This window comes from Littorina saxatilis, linkage group LG16, assembly GCF_037325665.1.
Source record: "Littorina saxatilis isolate snail1 linkage group LG16, US_GU_Lsax_2.0, whole genome shotgun sequence".
NCBI classification, from domain to species: Eukaryota; Metazoa; Mollusca; class Gastropoda; order Littorinimorpha; family Littorinidae; genus Littorina; species Littorina saxatilis.
Window position 1 is genome coordinate 35,416,909 of NC_090260.1, and position 19,938 is coordinate 35,436,846.

The following is a 19,938-nucleotide window of genomic DNA, read 5'->3' on the forward strand; positions in this document are numbered from 1 at the left end:
TGACCGAGGATCCCTTTAATGATACAGATTCCCTTTCTTCCTGGGATGACGGTCCGCTGCCCCCTCATCCTTCCGTCCTCCTACAACAGCTCAGTGGAATAGAGGCCCTCAACGACCCCCTTCGTTTCTTTAAAACATGGGATCCGGTCGCCGTTCAAATGTTACACCAAACAAAGAAAGCAATATTTCTCCCCAAAGTATCCTCTCCTTTCCGATCCGCTCCAGTAAAGCGTTCACCCACACTGTTACCTTTACATTCCACCATGTTCAGACCCCGAGTCCCCAGCTCTCAGGTAGGCGCATGATCATCCTCATATATAATCATTTCTATTTGTTTGTTTGGTCGTTTGTTCCTTCATGTTGATAAAATTAATAATTAAGTTCGTATTAGTGATATATAATTATAGATTAAAAAGAAAGGCCCCAGCCCGGGTAGGTATACAGATAAATTAGAAGAGCAAGATGTAAGGAAGAGAGAAGATAAGTGGGATTTAATTTGAAACAGGAATAGTATGAATAGTAAAAAGATATTGTTGTTACACAAGTTGGTGTAATATATTGAACAGTGAAAGGTACGTGTTTATTTATTTTATGCGATGGACGAAGAATTCGTCGCGATAATGGGTCCACGATGGACAGTGGTCTTGATGAAGAGACTCGATATGTCTCGACGTTTGATATTGTTACGGGTCAGGCCCGAGTGACTAACACATGCATTGAATCATTGTTTAGGTATCATACATTTTTTTTTAAATGAGCTCAGTACACTTAAGGGATTCATTTTTTTTAAATCACGCCGCATTCATTTCATCGACTAACCAGATGGGAACGGGAGTTCCAGAGTAAAATTGTTGTGGGACCTGTGTGGGTAGCCCGCGAGTCTAATGAAGTGTATTTTGTTGAATACACGAGTACAGTCGGGGTACGACTAACCAGATGGGAACGGGAGTTCCAGAGTAAAATTGTTGTGGGACCTGTGTGGGTAGCCCGCGAGTCTAATGAAGTGTATTTTGTTGAATACACGAGTACAGTCGGGGTACGACTAACCAGATGGGAACGGGAGTTCCAGAGTAAAATTGTTGTGGGACCTGTGTGGGAACTGGCGAGTCTAACGAAGTGTACTTTGTTGAGTACACGAGTACGGTTGTGGTACAGTCGGTACAGTATTTCGTTGTGGTAACGAAAGCGTCGTTATGCAAGACGGGCGCGAAATAGTCAGTGGAAAGTTGTTGTGGGACCTATGTAGGTGACCCATGAGTCGATGTAAGTGTGTTCTGTCGAATACACAAATGAAAAAGTTCGTTGTCGTTGCAGTGCGTCATTGCAAAGAGTTGGGCTGAAAATTGGCAGGTGGGTTAATTGGTCGGTTGCGCAAAAGCAGAAAAATGATTCGGATCAATTATGACAGTTTCACTGAGTATTTGGTAGACGATTTACGGTCGGTTGGTTATTCGATTGATATACTGTTCAAAAAAAGAAACGCATAGCTTGTAATATTTGGTTAATTTAGTTATATGGCTACAAGGATATCCACCAAACTGCAGAAAATGTTTATCTGGTCGTCGACCTTTCGTCCATTGCCACAAGTGAGCTCTGCACGTGACGCATGCGTTATCAGTGGCTACAATGTCAAAATTGCTCATTTGGCATGACCACTCGTCATGCTTCAGTGTAATCTCGTGAAACTCGGGGAATATTGAGCTCTCACCATGTCTTCCAAAACCCATAAAAGCGGATTGTTCGCCACAAAGAAATCAGACGACAATTCAGCGACGAAAGATGGCCCGATTGAGCAGAGAAGACCGCCAAATTGCATTGGGTCGTTTACAAGCAGGCCAAAGTCAAAGTGCAATCGCCAGGCACTTCCACGTGTCCCAGAGCACCATCAGTAGACTGTGGGTCAGGTTTCAAGCCACTGGCTCCGTTGCTGACTTGCCACGAGCGGGAAGACCAAGGGCGACAACTGCTGCTCACGACCGCTTCATACGGCTCCGCCACCTCCGGAATCGTTTCCTGTCGGCCTCATCTTCTGTCCAGGCTCTCCCCGGGCCACACCGATTATCGGACCAGACCGTGCGGAACCGCCTGCATGAAGCTGGTTTGAGAGCTCGCAGACCTCACAGAGGAGCTGTCCTCACCCGCCGCCATCGCCAGAACCGAGTGCAGTGGGGCAACCAGCACCTTCGCTGGACCGTCCGGAATCACTGGAGACACGTGTGGTTCAGCGACGAGTCCTACTTCCTGCTCCAGCGACATGATGGTCGGAGGAGGGTCTACCGGAGAGTAAACGAACGTTACGCGCCCAACTGTGTGGATGAGGCACCCGTTCATGGTGGTGGAGGCGTCATGGTGTGGGGGGCGATCAATACCGCTGGAAGGAGCACCCTGGTGCACGTCCAAGGGCGCATAACTGCCCAGCGATACGTGGAGGAAATTCTGCGCCCACACGCCCTTCCTCTTCTGGCTGACCAGGATGCCATATTCCAGCAGGACAACGCTCGCCCGCACACAGCACGACTCACCACCCAGTTCCTCACCGACCACCATGTCCAGGTGCTTCCCTGGCCATCCATGTCGCCAGACATGAACCCGATAGAACACCTCTGGGGTGAATTGGACAGACGTGTGCGCAGGCGAGAAGAAGCGCCGGCAAATCACCGCGATCTATTGCAGGCACTTCAGGAGGAGTGGGACACCATCCCACAGCAAGATATCCGGCATCTGATCCAGTCCATGCCCAGAAGGACGCCGGGCAGTTGTTGCTGCTCAAGGCAGTCACACCCCCTACTGACTTGACAGCCTCGGCACCCAATCGTATTGATTGACTGATTGATTTGAAGATGCAAATGAACTGTGTGTGCATTCAACTGTGTCCATACCAAATTTCAAACAAATAATCTAAATATTGGATTTTCTGTTAATTTTTTCGAAAAATAAAACAAATTTGGCAAGTAGCAACTATGCGTTTCTTTTTTTGAACAGTATATATTAGGAAGGGCTAGTGGAGCCGAAATCTGGTACGAGCAAAGTTATTGGGAGTTGATGTTTTTTGCATTGGGAGAAAACGTAACCCTCTCATTTTTAAATATTGTAAGGAGACGTTTAATGAAGTAATTACCGGGATTAGACGGCAACCCAGGCTGATTTCCGACTTTAATCAATACGTGTGGTACGCGTATTACGGAAATTGAACAGAGGTTACAAATAAAGTGTTATGTTATGTCAGGAAGAGCGGGGCCTTTATCGTAGCATATTGAGAAAAAAATATGTATGAGTAAAGGTTTGGTTGTTGTGGTTATAGCAATACTTGGCTACGTAAGGTTACGTAGTAAGACAAGTATTTAAAATGATTGTTTATCTAATTATGTTGATTATGGTTTACAGCGGCCAACAGCGCGGCCCTGTTGTGGCAGCAAAATGTCGTGGCCCTCTCTCCTCCTCCTGTCACTGCTTCTACTGGTAACCCCGCTTCGAGCGCAGGACGTCTTACAAAGGCTAAATTATGGTACGGTATTTTTAAAGGAAGGGAAGGCAGCCATATCAATCCAAAAGTGGCAGCATACCTGTAGCCAAGTGCTGTGCCCCGTCTCTTTGTGTGTATTATCTCCTGCCCGACCCAGTTGCCTCCCCTGTCTATAGCTATTCCCTGTGTGTGTGTGTGCTAGTCACATTGGGTTTACATTTAAATAATGCCCTTTGTGCTAAGAAATCCCTAACTTGAAATGATGAGATGCAGCAGCGTAACCTCTAACCATCAGTGCCTAAGGAGTGACTAAATAATACCTGGTTGTCTTTGCATTGTACTTTATTGTGTGTTTACTATCGTAGGGTAGGCCCCGACCGGATGCATTTCTAATCCCTTATCTCAGATTTAGGTGGTCGTTATGTAATGTGTCGCCAGGCTGTCTGGGTATCGTTGGACGGCGGTTTGTCAAGTGGGTGTCATTTCTTTTGACAGGGTACAATCATTGAAGATGTCAGGTAGCTTGAAGGTTTTAGTCTCTTACCCCCCCCCCCCCTTCTTTGTAACTGGTTGAAATCTAATGAGTTTTATCCGGTGTGCACGGCTGACAGACCCCTTCTTCCCCCTTCAGCTAGTGTAACTACTTGTAATATTTCCGGTGCTTGACACCCGACCGACACGGCTTCATGCCTCGGTAACGATCCTTTCCATTGGGCAGGAATCTTAAGACGACACCCCCCGTTGTCTGACACCGGGTATCTTTCCTATTGGCTATTGGGAATCGGGTTGACCAGCCTTTAAAAGGGAGAGCATTAGGCTATATCAGCAGACGCGTTTAGTGAGACCGATCATCGATGTGAGCTGTGTGCTGCTCATATGTTGTTGTCGTGAAAGTGTCGGACCTCTGCCCAAATGTATCGCGACTTGTGAATTCGTGCCCTTGTGTTTCGCGACTATCGTCAGCAGCAGTTTTGTGTTTAGGTTCCAAGTGTGCTCACTGAGGAGAATCTGTAAGTAACTAAATGCTTTATTCATTCCTTATGCTGTATTCATTCCTTATGCTGTATTCTTTCCTTATGCTCTATTCTTATGTTTCATTTGATGCTATGATGTTTGCATATATGTACATTTTGACGCTGATTTGGTCCCGGGCGATGTCCGACCGGTCTTGCGTCAGAGTTTGATGACGCCATTTTGATCTAGCGGAGAGATGTGTATTCTAGATCAGTTTCTAATTACTTTCATGATTTGGCGCTGAAATTGAGCGTTAATAACTTCTAATATTTGATGACCAGTTATTCTAAAGTTGTTTTAGAGTCTTGTAAATTAAAGACTCGTAAGAATCAAGTAAGGCAGACTCGTTCTCATACGTTTCGTTTTTGCTGAGAAAAGCCTGTCTCGCAATATTTTATGTCGAGAAGACCCATGTGTATCGTTGCGATCTTTTTCCCATTTTCATCACATATTATTTCTGGAGATCAGTAGAGTCTGAGTAGTAGTCGGTTAAAAGCCCAAAGTTAAGCCCCAGTGCCATTGGCCCGTAAAGCTACCTATTTACGATTTAGGCGCAGAAACCCCTACAATTGATGAACGGGAATTATGGTTAACACATATATTTTGGGTTATGAACTCGATAAAAAGCCTGTCTCACCATATTTTAAGTCGAGTAGACCTATGTTAGGTCTCCTTTTTACAAGGACAGTTTTATAACGATGAAGTCCGGTAAGGTAAGTCGAACCTTTCTCAGATTTCGGTTTTCAATGAGAAGGGATTTGAATACTTTGCTGGACGGAGTTCCGCTTCGTAGTCAGTTTGTTGAGGAACAAAGAAGTTCTCAGTTTTCGCTTCGCTGAGGATCGCTCTTTGTTTCCAGTACTGTAACTGTAACTTTGTAGGCGAAGTGTACAATATGACATGCTTTATGACGTTTAGTGATGCGTTACTTTTCATGTGTTTGATCATGTTGCTGCATTTCAAGCCGTATGTCGTTGACGGTTAATTGGCTGATGTAAGATTGTAGTGTCCGCCATTTTGACCGGCGTCCCCCGTGTAATGATGTCAGAGCGCCCCCATTCCCCTAGGTCCGCCCCTGATACACATTACATGGCTTACCTTCCCTGTCTTTTGTCTGGCTTTGTGTGAGCCAGTCATGTTATGTATTCTGTCCTGTGTCACTCTACTGGTTCTACTCTGTTTGTCACATGCATTTTCATACTCTGATATTTTGCTAGTCTTCATTTGTATTACCCTTTTACCTGTACATAATCTTATGAGTTTTGATTATCATTCCTTTGAATTCAGGCATGAGAATGATAGAGCTCTTCTGAGTTAAGATCTCAGACAATAGGAAGATATTGTCTACAGGATGCACAATTTCAACTATTAATTCCCATGTTGCACTTTAAAGGCGCTTGCCTACAGAAGAACTTAGCGACTGATAAAACCCTAACATTTTGTGCAGTTGCATAGGTGCATAGCTGACTTTTAATCTAAAGCGATATGATTTAATCGCGCTTCCCTGTAAGGTAATAGACTGTTGTCTAACGCTTCATTTTGAAGCATGAGAGCTTGCGCTTACCCCATGCCTGAGTTATCTTTCTTATTCTTGTCGTTATTATTCAACTCGATGAAGAAGTGTCTTCATGGCGATGAACACGCTTAATAATAACAATTATTTTGCAGTTGCGGTTCATGCAGTTGGTTAATTTATGTAGAGCATTTTCCTATGCAAGGCTTAGGCCTAAGGGAAGATGTTGGTTACTTCCCTTGACATTAGCTGTTGTGGAGTTGTTTAACTCACTGTGGATTCTCTTTCAGAGAATGCTGTGTCTGCAGGATTTTGTATTGTTACTTGTCTATATTTGTCATGATTATTTTGACAAATGATGCATTCATTGGTTTATGCTTTGTATTTTGTCATGTGTAACTTAGAAGGCATGTTGTTTATAATTGTATTTTCTTTTCTTTTTAGTGCCTTCTTCTTTACACTGCTTTCTGGTTGCTACCAGAATAAGAATAATCCTTTTTTTTCACTGCTTTCTGGTTACAACCAGAATAATTACTTTTTAAATATTTCTGGTTCACACCAGAAATTATAGTTGCTACAGAATAATCACCTTTTAATTACACTAAATACATATTTTGTTTCTGATTCTGGTACTGGTAGATATCAGAATTCATAATTGGTATTTCTGGTTAGATGTAAGCATTGCTATTTCTTGTATTAGAGTTCTGTTTATTGTTTCTATTTTATAACTTATAGCATTGTTTCTAGTTGCAACCAAATTTAGCTAAACTGTTGTGGAATATTTATGATTTAGATAAGCTAACTGAGTGGTTATTTTTAGTTACATTTTTGCTTCAATAAAAGTTAAGTTAAGATAAGTTAAAGCAACCTCTGTCTTCGGTGTCTTATTTTGTATGCTCCTCTGCCTGTGCTATATATCCTTGTCCTTCCACCCGACATTCCCACATCTGGCGCTTGCGGAGCAGGATTAGAGGAGCATAGGCACCAGTAACTTTAAAATCTTAATAATACCAGAAAGCAGTGTAAGGTAGACACCAAGATGGCTGACCAGGCTGCCCGCGACGCTGCGCGACAACGCTGGCAGGCTGTGCGCCCACCCAAGCTCCCCCTCTTCACCGGCGACAGCGAGGGCTGTGACCTGGAGGATTTTGCCAGGGAAGCGCGACGCATCATCCACCACTACGCCTTGGAGAACCTGGGAGGAGAGTCCGCCGAGTGGATGATCCAGTCCCTCGAAGGCGCCGCGCGGAGGGAGGTCACCGGTCGTCCGCCTGCTGACACCGCGACGGCGGATCTGGTGCTCGCTGCCCTGCAGGAGAGCTTTGGGGACCACCGGACCAAGTCGTCGATGCTGTCCACCTTCCACAGTCGGCGGCAGGGCAACAATGAGGGGGTCCTCAATTTTGCCCAGACCCTCCATGCCCTGCAGGCGCGGCTCAACAACCTTGCAGTCGACACAGTGACAGATGAGGCACTCCGCGACAGATTCGTGGATGGGCTGCAGGCTCCAGCACTCAGGCGGGACATCCGTCGCTTCATCAGGGAGAGGGAGGCCGCAGATGCAGGCTTCGCCGCTGTCCGCGCAGAGGCTCTGCGTTGGATGAGGGAGGACGCCGACTGCGTCGTCCGCTCGGAGCAGGTGACTGCTACACCAGCCCGGAGCTCAGAGGTCGACGAGCTCCGTCACCAAGTAGCTGAGCTGGTGAAGCAGACGGCCGCACTCCGGACGGAGCTAAACCAGCGCCCCACCTATCCGGAGCCCTCCCAGAACCACCCTTCCCACTTCTCCGTCAACCACCCCTCCCACCACCAGCCCACGCCCCGACCCCGCTGCTGGCTGTGCAGCAAGTACGGCCATCTTCAGGCCCGCTGCCCGCTGAAACGGCAGATCCTGAACGCCCAGTCCCACCCCGACTCCCATGTCCCCTCCCACCAGCAGCGACAGGGAAACTAATTGCCCCCGTTGTCCATAACCAGACAACGGGGGGCGAGGGTTTCCTGCAGGGACTTACAGGGAAGTGTCCCACGACAGAAGTAAGCCTGCAGGGAAAGACTGTTGCTGCACTTATCGACACTGGGAGCGAGGTGTCGACCATCACTGAGGAGTGGCTGACAGCTAATCTTCGCAACACGTCCATTTGCAGCTGTGACTTCCTCACCCTCAGAGCTGCGAATGGACTGGAGATTCCATACGCCGGCGTGGCCTTGGTGGAGGTCACCATCTTTGGCGACAGCTTCAAGGACGTTCCATTCCTAGTGGTGAAGAATTCCTCTGACCCTGGCACCAGAAGCAAGAAGAGGGAAGTGCCTGCGCTCATTGGGATGAACATTCTTCAACGATTGGCACCTGCCGTGGCTGCTTCATCCTTGCCGGCTAGTCTGCAGGTAGCTGTCCAGGAAGCCAGGCTCCAACAACGGCACACAGGAGGTCTGGCTAAGGTTGCTGGACCAACATTGATCCCAGCAGGCTCGGTTGCTACGGTGCGAATCACTGGACCACAGCAGTCAAGTCTACTGATTGCGTCCCCACTGTCTACGCCCCTCCCTGGTGGTTTGCTGCTGGTCCCCACTCTTGTCAGTCAAGGCCCAGCCAGGTTTGTGAGAGTAGCCAACCTCTCTGCTGTAGACTGCACCCTTAGACAAAGGACAGCTGTAGCGGTTTTGGAGAGGATTGAGACAGTGGAGAGCGATGAGGGATTCAAGTTTGACGTGTCGTCGCAGAGCATCACGGTTAGCACACAGGAGACCACGACTTCCCCTTCACCGCCCCCAGTCCCCACTCCCAACTTTGACGGCACCAGGAGACAGAGGGAGAAACTTCAGGAACTGCTGAACAAGTTTGCGCACGGGTTTGTGCAGAGCGAGACTGACCTGGGATACGCTGACAGGGTGACCCATCGCATCCCCACCACTGACGATGCCCCTGTCGCCCAGCCATACCGCAGCATCCCACCTTGCCACCTACAGGAGGTGAAAGATCACCTTAAGGGCTTGTTGGCTCAGAACGTGATCCAAGAGAGCTACAGCCCTTATGCAGCTCCTGTAGTGCTGGTGAGAAAGAAGGATAGCAGTCTCCGGCTCTGTGTGGACTACAGACGTCTCAACGCAAAGACAGTTCCTGATGCTTATCCGCTTCCCCGCATCCAGGAATCACTCGACTCGCTGGTCGGTGCCCAGTACTTCTCCACTCTGGATCTGGCGAGTGGGTACCACCAGATTGCCATGGAACCCAGAGATCAGCACAAGACGGCCTTCTGCACTCCGTTCGGCCTCTTTGAGTACACTAGGATGCCCATGGGTCTTATCTCCGCTCCAGCCACCTTCCAGAGACTGATGCAGGCAACCATGTCTGACTTTCAGTTCCAGTTTCTGCTGGTGTACCTGGACGACCTACTAGTGTACTCGAAGACGTTCGACGAGCACCTGCAGCACCTTGAGCGCCTCCTCCAGCGCATCACCGAGACGGGCCTTAAGCTGAAGCCAGAGAAGTGCCAGTTTCTGCGAAGAGAGGTAGTCTACTTGGGGCACACCATTTCAGCGGACGGTATTAGCTGCGAAGCCGGGAAGATTGAGGCTGTTCAGAACTGGCCACTGCCCAAGACCACCACAGACCTGCGCAGCTTCCTTGGTTTTGCCAGCTACTACCGACGCTTCATCAGTGGATTCTCCAAGCTGGCCGGACCACTGCACGACCTCGTGACAGAAGGCAGCAAAGGAAGCAAGAAGAAGAAGGCAGCCATCCACCACCTGTGGACAGAACGACACCAGACAGCCTTTGAGTCCCTGAAGTCGGCCCTGACAACAGCTCCCGTCTTGGGCTACGCCGACTATGAGAAGCCGTTCATCCTGGAAACTGATGCCAGTCATGATGGACTCAGTGCTATCCTCTCCCAAGTCCAAGATGGGAAGCAACGCGTCATTGCCTACGCCAGCAGGAGACTCAAGCCCACTGAGAAGAACTGTGCTAACTACAGCAGCTTCAAGCTGGAGCTGCTTGCTCTCAAGTGGGCCGCATGCGACAAGTTCCGCCACTACCTTCTTGGCGCTGAGTTTGAGGTCATAACTGACAACAACCCCCTCACCTACCTGAAGACGGCAAAACTTGGGGCACTGGAGCAACGCTGGGCCTCTCAACTGGCCCAGTTCAACTTCACATTGCGCTACCGCCCCGGGAAGATTAACCCTGCTGATGCCCTGTCCCGCCTACCCCCTGATTCCCTCCCTGACCAGTCCTCTACCCCTGTCCCCCCAGAGTTGGCCACAGAGCAAGAGATGTGGTGCGAGAGGGCTGCTCTCGATCCAGTGCCAGAGGTGCATGGACAGCCACCACTGCCCCTTGATGTCAGCTTCAAGGCAGCAGAGCCAACCACGGACACCCTTCCCCATCACTCCCCCGAGGACCTCAGGCGATTGCAGGACGAGGACGCCACCATCGGCCCAGTCCTCAGGTCTTGGCCTGAGAAACCTCATGATGTCAGAGACCCCCCGCTGCGGACGCTCCTTCAGCAGCGCAACAAGCTGTTTATGGAGAAAGGGGTCCTCTACCGTCGAGTGGCAGACTCCAAAGGCGGCCACTTCGAGCAGCTGGTGCTGCCAAGCTCCCTGCGACCAGACGTTCTGGTTGCCCTGCATGACAACATGGGCCACCAAGGCTACGATCGGACCATGGAACTCCTCAGACAGCGCGTCTACTGGCCTGGGATGTTCAGCGACGTCAAGGGCTACGTCACAAACTGCCAACGCTGCGTCCTAGGCCGGAAGCCCTTTCTCCACACCACGTCTGGCCACCTCCTCGCCAGTCACCCCCTTGAAGTGGTGGCGATGGACTTCACCAAGCTGGAGACTGCCACAGACGGCAGGGAGAACGTCCTAGTGATCACGGACGTGTTCACCAAATTCTCCCTCGCGGTTCCAACACGCAACCAAGAGGCAGGAACTGTTGCTAAGGTGCTGGTCCAGGAGTGGTTTCAGCGATATGGTGTTCCAGAGAGGCTCCACAGCGACCAAGGCAGAGACTTTGAGGGCAAGGTAGTCCAGGCCCTCTGTGAGATGTATGGTATCAACAAGTCCAGGACAACACCATATCACCCGCGAGGAAACGGACAGTGTGAGCGCTTCAACAGAACTCTTCACGACCTTCTACGCACACTGTCTGTTGAAAAAAGGGGACGATGGCCAATACACCTGCCTGAGCTGCTCCAGGCCTACAACTCGACGCCGCACGCCTCCACTGGTTTCTCCCCCCACTTCCTCCTCTTTGGACAGGAGCCCCGTCTGCCCATCGACCATCTCCTTGGCCGTGCTGGAGAAGCAACTGCTGGAGCCACTGACTGGGTTCGGCAGCACCGCTTGCGACTCCAAGAAGCCCATGCACGCGCCAAACAGCACTTGAAGAAGTCAGCAGAAGAGAGGCGCCAGCAGACAGACAAGAAAGCAGCAGATCACCCCCTCCATGTAGGTGACTACACCTACATCAAGAACCGGACCCTGGGCAGGAGCAAGATCCAGGACCAGTGGCGGTCTGAGCTGTATGTGGTAACAGCTCGACCCTACCCAGGTTCCCAGGTGTATGTCGTACGTCCTGTCGCTGGGGGTGGTGAGAAGACCCTCAGCCGAGACGACATCATGCCTGCTGCTGTCCCCATCGCACCCCCTACGACACCCCTTTCCCCACCTGCCCCTGTCCCAGCTACCTCAACGTTCCCTGACAGAGGCACTGTCTTCCTGGCACGCCCAGTCTTTCCCCCACCCCTCCAGCCTCCTCCGGTGCAGCCAGCAGCCCCTGCACCAGTTCCTCAGCCCCAGGCACCTCCAGCCCCAGCGCTTCGTGTTCCAGAGGTAGCACGTGTCCCAGCCCAGCCTCTGGCTAGAGACCCAGAACCTCTGGTCCCTCCTCCAGCTGCTGTGCTTGCACCTCGCCGCTCACAGCGCATCAGACAAAGATTGCTTTCCTACTGAGCAGTGAAGTGCTAAACCTGATTTATGTTGAACAGTCGGACTTGTGTAAGTGTGCCGCTGTCATAACCCCGCCATGAGCCTATTAATGTGAACAGTCAGGAAAACAATGTGCTGCTGTCATGTGGGCCATGTGCCATTCGTGAGACAGAGACTCGCCATATTAATTTAGATATTAAGTGTGCCGCTGTCATAACCCCGCCATGCGTCTATTGTGAACAGTCAGGAAAACAATGTGCTGCTGTCATGTGGGCCATGTGCCATTCCTGAGACAGAGACTCGCCACCTAGATTAGCCTTAACATCTGTGAGACAGACTCACAACAACATTTTCTCTCATTTACTGTGAGACAAGGACTCGCTAATTCCTGGATCATCAGTGAGATAAAAGACTCACACATACTGATTCACTTCAACCTATCACTTTGTTTAGTTTGTGAAATTCATATTTTGCATTGTCTTAAAATGTTTTATGGTTTTGCATTTTACTTTTGCTTCGGTTCCCTCTTTGAGCACTTAGTATTAACATCTGTGTTTGTTTGTATGTATCAGGTTGTTGTTGTCACCCCAGGGTGCTTGTGGGTTCAGGCCGTTATGTTCTCCGGCGTTGTTAAGGATATTTCAGGATTAGCAGTGGTCAGCGGCATCCATGATCCTGACGACAAGCTTTATGGTGTTTCAGGTTCTCTTGGCTTAATAGCGGGTTCCTGACTGCCTTTTCTGCAATGCATCTTGTTGTCTTGTGTCATATCCCTGAGTTGGGCGTGCCTTCACTAATATGTTGGCAAGGGAGGTTGTGTTTCCTGTATTATTGTTGTTTGAGCTGTTAGATGTCACCTTGGATGATCTGTTTAAGTCAGCTCCAGGTTGTATCTTAGGCTCCTGTTGTACTTGCTCCCTGCGAGGGCGCAGGTTGGTATAGAGCTGGGGGGGATGTAGCCAAGTGCTGTGCCCCGTCTCTTTGTGTGTATTATCTCCTGCCCGACCCAGTTGCCTCCCCTGTCTATAGCTATTCCCTGTGTGTGTGTGTGCTAGTCACATTGGGTTTACATTTAAATAATGCCCTTTGTGCTAAGAAATCCCTAACTTGAAATGATGAGATGCAGCAGCGTAACCTCTAACCATCAGTGCCTAAGGAGTGACTAAATAATACCTGGTTGTCTTTGTGCATTGTACTTTATTGTGTGTTTACTATCGTAGGGTAGGCCCCGACCGGATGCATTTCTAATCCCTTATCTCAGATTTAGGTGGTCGTTATGTAATGTGTCGCCAGGCTGTCTGGGTATCGTTGGACGGCGGTTTGTCAAGTGGGTGTCATTTCTTTTGACAGGGTACAATCATTGAAGATGTCAGGTAGCTTGAAGATTTTAGTCTCTTACCCCCCCTCTCCCCCTTCTTTGTAACTGGTTGTAATCTAATGAGTTTTATCCGGTGTGCACGGCTGACAGGCCCCTTCTTCCCCCTTCAGCTAGTGTAACTACTCGTAATATTTCCGGTGCTTGACACCCGACCGACACGGCTTCATGCCTCGGTAACGATCCTTTCCATTGGGCAGGAATCTTAAGACGACACCCCCCGTTGTCTGACACCGGGTATCTTTCCTATTGGCTATTGGGAATCGGGTTGACCAGCCTTTAAAAGGGAGAGCATTAGGCTATATCAGCAGACGCGTTTAGTGAGACCGATCATCGATGTGAGCTGTGTGCTGCTCATATGTTGTTGTCGTGAAAGTGTCGGACCTCTGCCCAAATGTATCGCGACTTGTGAATTCGTGCCCTTGTGTTTCGCGACTATCGTCAGCAGCAGTTTTGTGTTTAGGTTCCAAGTGTGCTCACTGAGGAGAATCTGTAAGTAACTAAATGCTTTATTCATTCCTTATGCTGTATTCATTCCTTATGCTGTATTCTTTCCTTATGCTCTATTCTTATGTTTCATTTGATGCTATGATGTTTGCATATATGTACATTTTGACGCTGATTTGGTCCCGGGCGATGTCCGACCGGTCTTGCGTCAGAGTTTGATGACGCCATTTTGATCTAGCGGAGAGATGTGTTTTCTAGATCAGTTTCTAATTACTTTCATGATTTGGCGCTGAAATTGAGCGTTAATAACTTCTAATATTTGATGACCAGTTGTTCTAAAGCTGTTTTAGAGTCTTGTAAATTAAAGACTCGTAAGAATCAAGTAAGGCAGACTCGTTCTCATACGTTTCGTTTTTGCTGAGAAAAGCCTGTCTCGCAATATTTTATGTCGAGAAGACCCATGTGTATCGTTGCGATCTTTTTCCCATTTTCATCACATATTATTTCTGGAGATCAGTAGAGTCTGAGTAGTAGTCGGTTAAAAGCCCAAAGTTAAGCCCCAGTGCCATTGGCCCGTAAAGCTACCTATTTACGATTTAGGCGCAGAAACCCCTACAATTGATGAACGGGAATTATGGTTAACACATATATTTTGGGTTATGAACTCGATAAAAAGCCTGTCTCACCATATTTTAAGTCGAGTAGACCTATGTTAGGTCTCCTTTTTACAAGGACAGTTTTATAACGATGAAGTCCGGTAAGGTAAGTCGAACCTTTCTCAGATTTCGGTTTTCAATGAGAAGGGATTTGAATACTTTGCTGGACGGAGTTCCGCTTCGTAGTCAGTTTGTTGAGGAACAAAGAAGTTCTCAGTTTTCGCTTCGCTGAGGATCGCTCTTTGTTTCCAGTACTGTAACTGTAACTTTGTAGGCGAAGTGTACAATATGACATGCTTTATGACGTTTAGTGATGCGTTACTTTTCATGTGTTTGATCATGTTGCTGCATTTCAAGCCGTATGTCGTTGACGGTTAATTGGCTGATGTAAGATTGTAGTGTCCGCCATTTTGACCGGCGTCCCCCGTGTAATGATGTCAGAGCGCCCCCATTCCCCTAGGTCCGCCCCTGATACACATTACATGGCTTACCTTCCCTGTCTTTTGTCTGGCTTTGTGTGAGCCAGTCATGTTATGTATTCTGTCCTGTGTCACTCTACTGGTTCTACTCTGTTTGTCACATGCATTTTCATACTCTGATATTTTGCTAGTCTTCATTTGTATTACCCTTTTACCTGTACATAATCTTATGAGTTTTGATTATCATTCCTTTGAATTCAGGCATGAGAATGATAGAGCTCTTCTGAGTTAAGATCTCAGACAATAGGAAGATATTGTCTACAGGATGCACAATTTCAACTATTAATTCCCATGTTGCACTTTAAAGGCGCTTGCCTACAGAAGAACTTAGCGACTGATAAAACCCTAACATTTTGTGCAGTTGCATAGGTGCATAGCTGACTTTTAATCTAAAGCGATATGATTTAATCGCGCTTCCCTGTAAGGTAATAGACTGTTGTCTAACGCTTCATTTTGAAGCATGAGAGCTTGCGCTTACCCCATGCCTGAGTTATCTTTCTTATTCTTGTCATTATTATTCAACTCGATGAAGAAGTGTCTTCATGGCGATGAACACGCTTAATAATAACAATTATTTTGCAGTTGCGGTTCATGCAGTTGTTTCATTTATGTAAAGCATTTTCCTATGCAAGGCTTAGGCCTAAGGGAAGATGTTGGTTACTTCCCTTGACATTAGCTGTTGTGGAGTTGTTTAACTCACTGTGGATTCTCTTTCAGAGAATGCTGTGTCTGCAGGATTTTGGCTGTATTGTTACTTGTCTATATTTGTCATGATTATTTTGACAAATGATGCATTCATTGGTTTATGCTTTGTATTATGTCATGTGTAACTTAGAAGGCATGTTGTTTATAATTGTATTTTCTTTTCTTTTTAGTGCCTTCTTCTTTACACTGCTTTCTGGTTGCTACCAGAATAAGAATAATCCTTTTTTTTCACTGCTTTCTGGTTACAACCAGAATAATTACTTTTTAAATATTTCTGGTTCACACCAGAAATTATAGTTGCTACAGAATAATCACCTTTTAATTACACTAAATACATATTTTGTTTCTGATTCTGGTACTGGTAGATATCAGAATTCATAATTGGTATTTCTGGTTAGATGTAAGCATTGCTATTTCTTGTATTAGAGTTCTGTTTATTGTTTCTATTTTATAACTTATAGCATTGTTTCTAGTTGCAACCAAATTTAGCTAAACTGTTGTGGAATATTTATGATTTAGATAAGCTAACTGAGTGGTTATTTTTAGTTACATTTTTGCTTCAATAAAAGTTAAGTTAAGATAAGTTAAAGCAACCTCTGTCTTCGGTGTCTTATTTTGTATGCTCCTCTGCCTGTGCTATATATCCTTGTCCTTCCACCCGACATTCCCACATACCTTCGAATTGAGGATGCCCAGCTACACTCACCGACCGCTACAAACCTTGACATGCTCTGATCAAAGCCACTCCAATTGCGAACTCCATAACATGTTTGTGCTAGCGCTTAATAAATTAGCCACAGGGTTATTGTTCGACATTGATGACGCTTATCGTCAAGCGGAAAATATCCTCAATACGAGACTAGATGTAGGGCCAACAGCAAATAGCCCCTCAGACGAAGATCAGACCTCTGACTCTGGAAGTGAATTACGGTCACGGAGCAGACGAGCCCTTTTACCTTTTGTTGGACATTTGGCAGGTTCACTGTTTGGAGTAGCCACTGAAGACCAAGTAAATTTGCTCGCCAAACACATAAACCAAATTTATAAACATCAACAAGCCCTATTGAGAAACGAAGTATCCAGTCTCGGTTCAATGACAGGATTTATGCAGAAAACTAACAAAAGAATGCATAATATTATGGAGTTGATTAATACTAGTCATGGCTATTTGAACGTTTTAACTCAATCCATTAAACAACAGAAAGGTGAAATGGACAGATTGGAATTGGAGATAGCTAGTTTTATTCCCGTTTTGGTACGAAAAACGGCACTAGTCGCGAAATTGGAGAGGCAGTTGGAGTCCTTTGTAATCGGAACACACAAGCTAATTCAAAGAAGATTATCACCCTTTTTGGTGCCAGAGAAAGCTTTGCAGGAAACGCTAAAACAAACAGAAGCTGCGTTGCAAAAGACCCATCCTGACTTTCCTGTTGTTAACATGCATCCAGCGTTTTATTACCAATCCACAGACGTCCTGTACTCGCATGCGGGCAGATCCTTCTATGTTACGATAAATATTCCCGTTTCATCACGCATTGCAGCTTTCGATATTTATCGGGTGATCGCGATGCCAGTTCCTCTTAATCACACTACCGCGCACGCCACCCAAGTTAGTCCAATGCCAGATTATTCAGCAGTGTCTCAAGACAAAACAGCATTCTTTGAAATGAGTATGATAGAAGCTCTACAATGCACAGGCGCGCCTATCAAATCATGCCCGGCTTTGATGGGGTCAAGATCTGTAGAACATCCGACCTGTGCAATGGTGCTTCTCTCACTTGATGCACCGATAAATTACTGTAAATTTAGAATTAAAGAAGATGGTATGAAATCCATGTTGAGGGAATTAGAACCAGGAGTGGCTCTCTTGTCTGATATTAAAGAGGTTATTAACGTGCCGCAGTCAGGTTTTTAGACGTGAAGGTTGTGTTTTCTGCACAATTAAAATCCCTTGTGGATGCGCCATTGTTGCAGATGCATTTCAGATTACACCCCGAATAACGGCTTGCCACGAGAAAGTTGAGATAACTCGGGCTTACCCGGTTAATTTAGCACTGCTTCGGGAATTCTTCAACGATTCCTCACTACAACAAATTACGGCCGCTTCTACCTATAAAGAACCACTGGCATTTTCGATCCCAGAGCTCAAAATTTATAACCAAGAATTTTCAAAAGAGGCGAAGGTTGACCACAAATTAGATGCAGAATTGTTGGATGTATCCTCGCGAATGAAAGCCAGCAAACCGGCAAGTATAGACAAGTATCGGCAACCGGATTTACAGACGAATTTGCAACAGATGGCGATTTGTTCGCTACCTGGCCGCACATTTTTGCATCGGTCGCGCTAGTTCTAGCATGCATTCTTGCAGTGGCTGTCTTCCTCCTCTATAAGCGACTACGCACGCTGTGTTTAGTAATTGCTATGATGTCTGGCCAGCACCCAGCTATATCAGCTGCAAACGCACAAGTGCTTGCCCCCTCACCTGCCTTGAACTGGCGACCTAACACAAGCACGCCGACGCCAGCACGTGTTAATCACCCCCTGGGCCCGTATGCTTATGGGGGAAGTTCGCGACAACTCCCGAAGTTTTGAGTGACATCAGAAGTACTTGCCTCACTTTCGTATGCATGGGCCGGAAAAAGGGTTTACCTCGAAGCAAAGCGAGGAAGTAACTCAGGGTATTTTGCGACTACTTCTAAAGTTTTGAGTGACATCGGAAGTACATCCTCACTTTCGCATGCATGGGACGAAAAAAGAGTTTACTTTGGAAGCTAACGAGGAAGTAAATGAGGGTAAATGTACTACAGCCAGACCCAGTAGTAAACACGCTACTTCCACAGTTTCTCAGTGCAAAAAGGCAGGGCTTTTCTTCAGTTTTTCATGTCAAACCGAGCTGACGCTCCCAAAGAGAGAAAATAGAGGGAAAAGTCGTATCTTCTGCATGCATTTCGTGCAAATTTCCCTGAATACAAACCTGAGTTGCCAGCTTTGACTTTTGTTTGTTCTGGGTTATTGGCCACCACTCTTTCATTCCCGCTTATACGAGGGGGTTACTGTGTTTCTATGAAAATGGGCGTCGTTGTGTGCGAGTGTGTGTGTGTGTGTGTGTGTGTGTGTGTGTTTGTGTGCGTGCGTGCGTGTGTTTGTGTGCGTGTGTGTGTGTGTGTGTTCGAGTGTTGAAGTGTAAGTTTCTGCTATTTTTTTGGTCATTGCTTTATCTGTGTGTGTGTGTGTGTGTGTGTGTGTGTGTGTGTGTGTGTGTGTGTGTGTGTAGGTATTTGTGCGAGTGCCTGTCTGCCTGTGTGTGCGTGCGTGCGGGTATAATTGTGCGTCTGTTCCTTGATACGTTTGTTTGCGTGTTCGCGCGTGCCGTGTGTGTGTGTGTGTGTGTTTGTGTGTGTGTGTGTGTTTGTGTGTGTGTGTTTGTGTGTGTGTTTGTGTGTGTGTGTGTGTGTGTGTGTTTTCGATGTTATGTGTGTGTTCGACGGTGTGTGTGTGTTCGACGGTGTGTGTGTGTGTGTGTGTGTGTGTGTGTGTGTGTGTGTGTGTGTGTGTGTGTTCGACGTTATGTGTGTGTTCGACGGTGTGTGTGTGTGTGTGTGTGTGTGTGTGTGTGTGTGTGTATGTGTGTGTGTGTGTGTGTGTGTGTGTGTGTGTGTGTGTGTGTGTGTGTGTGTACCCACTCCCCACACTATGATGAGCTGACTATATTTGCGCCTTGATATTTTATTCATGTTCTTACGTTTTATGCTGTTTATTGTGATTCACCACACCCGAGTTTATCGTAATTGAGATAATAAAGTGTTCTATGTCTATGTATTATGTCTAATACACATGCACACACGCACGTAGGCTAAACAAATCCAATCTTGACTTTAAACTTTATATAAACATACATCCTCTTCACAATTAACGAGGACAAACGTAATTTACAAACACCTAAGTACAACAATTTTTCTGTTTTAAAAATTCGGACACACATTTTCTCAAATAATATGAAATTCGCTGAACTTATCTTCTTTTCACTACACCTTATATCTTGATTCCCAAAAATTTTACCAGTAACACAAACATTCGCTCTGACCAAACTATTTTTGTCGAGCAGTTTTACCGATACACAATCATTAAAAAAACCACTACAAAAAGAGTTTTAAGTTAACCGACTTCGCTACCACATAAACAACCTTTTTTTATTGTCCCCAACATTCTGGTCAACGAAATCATTATTATAGACAGTCATTCTATTTAAGGACAATTATCACAGCTTTCGTTCAACCAGTTAAAAACAACAATTATAGTAAAAGCTACAGCGCGATCAACGTTTGCCCATTTGCGAACTCGCGATGAGATT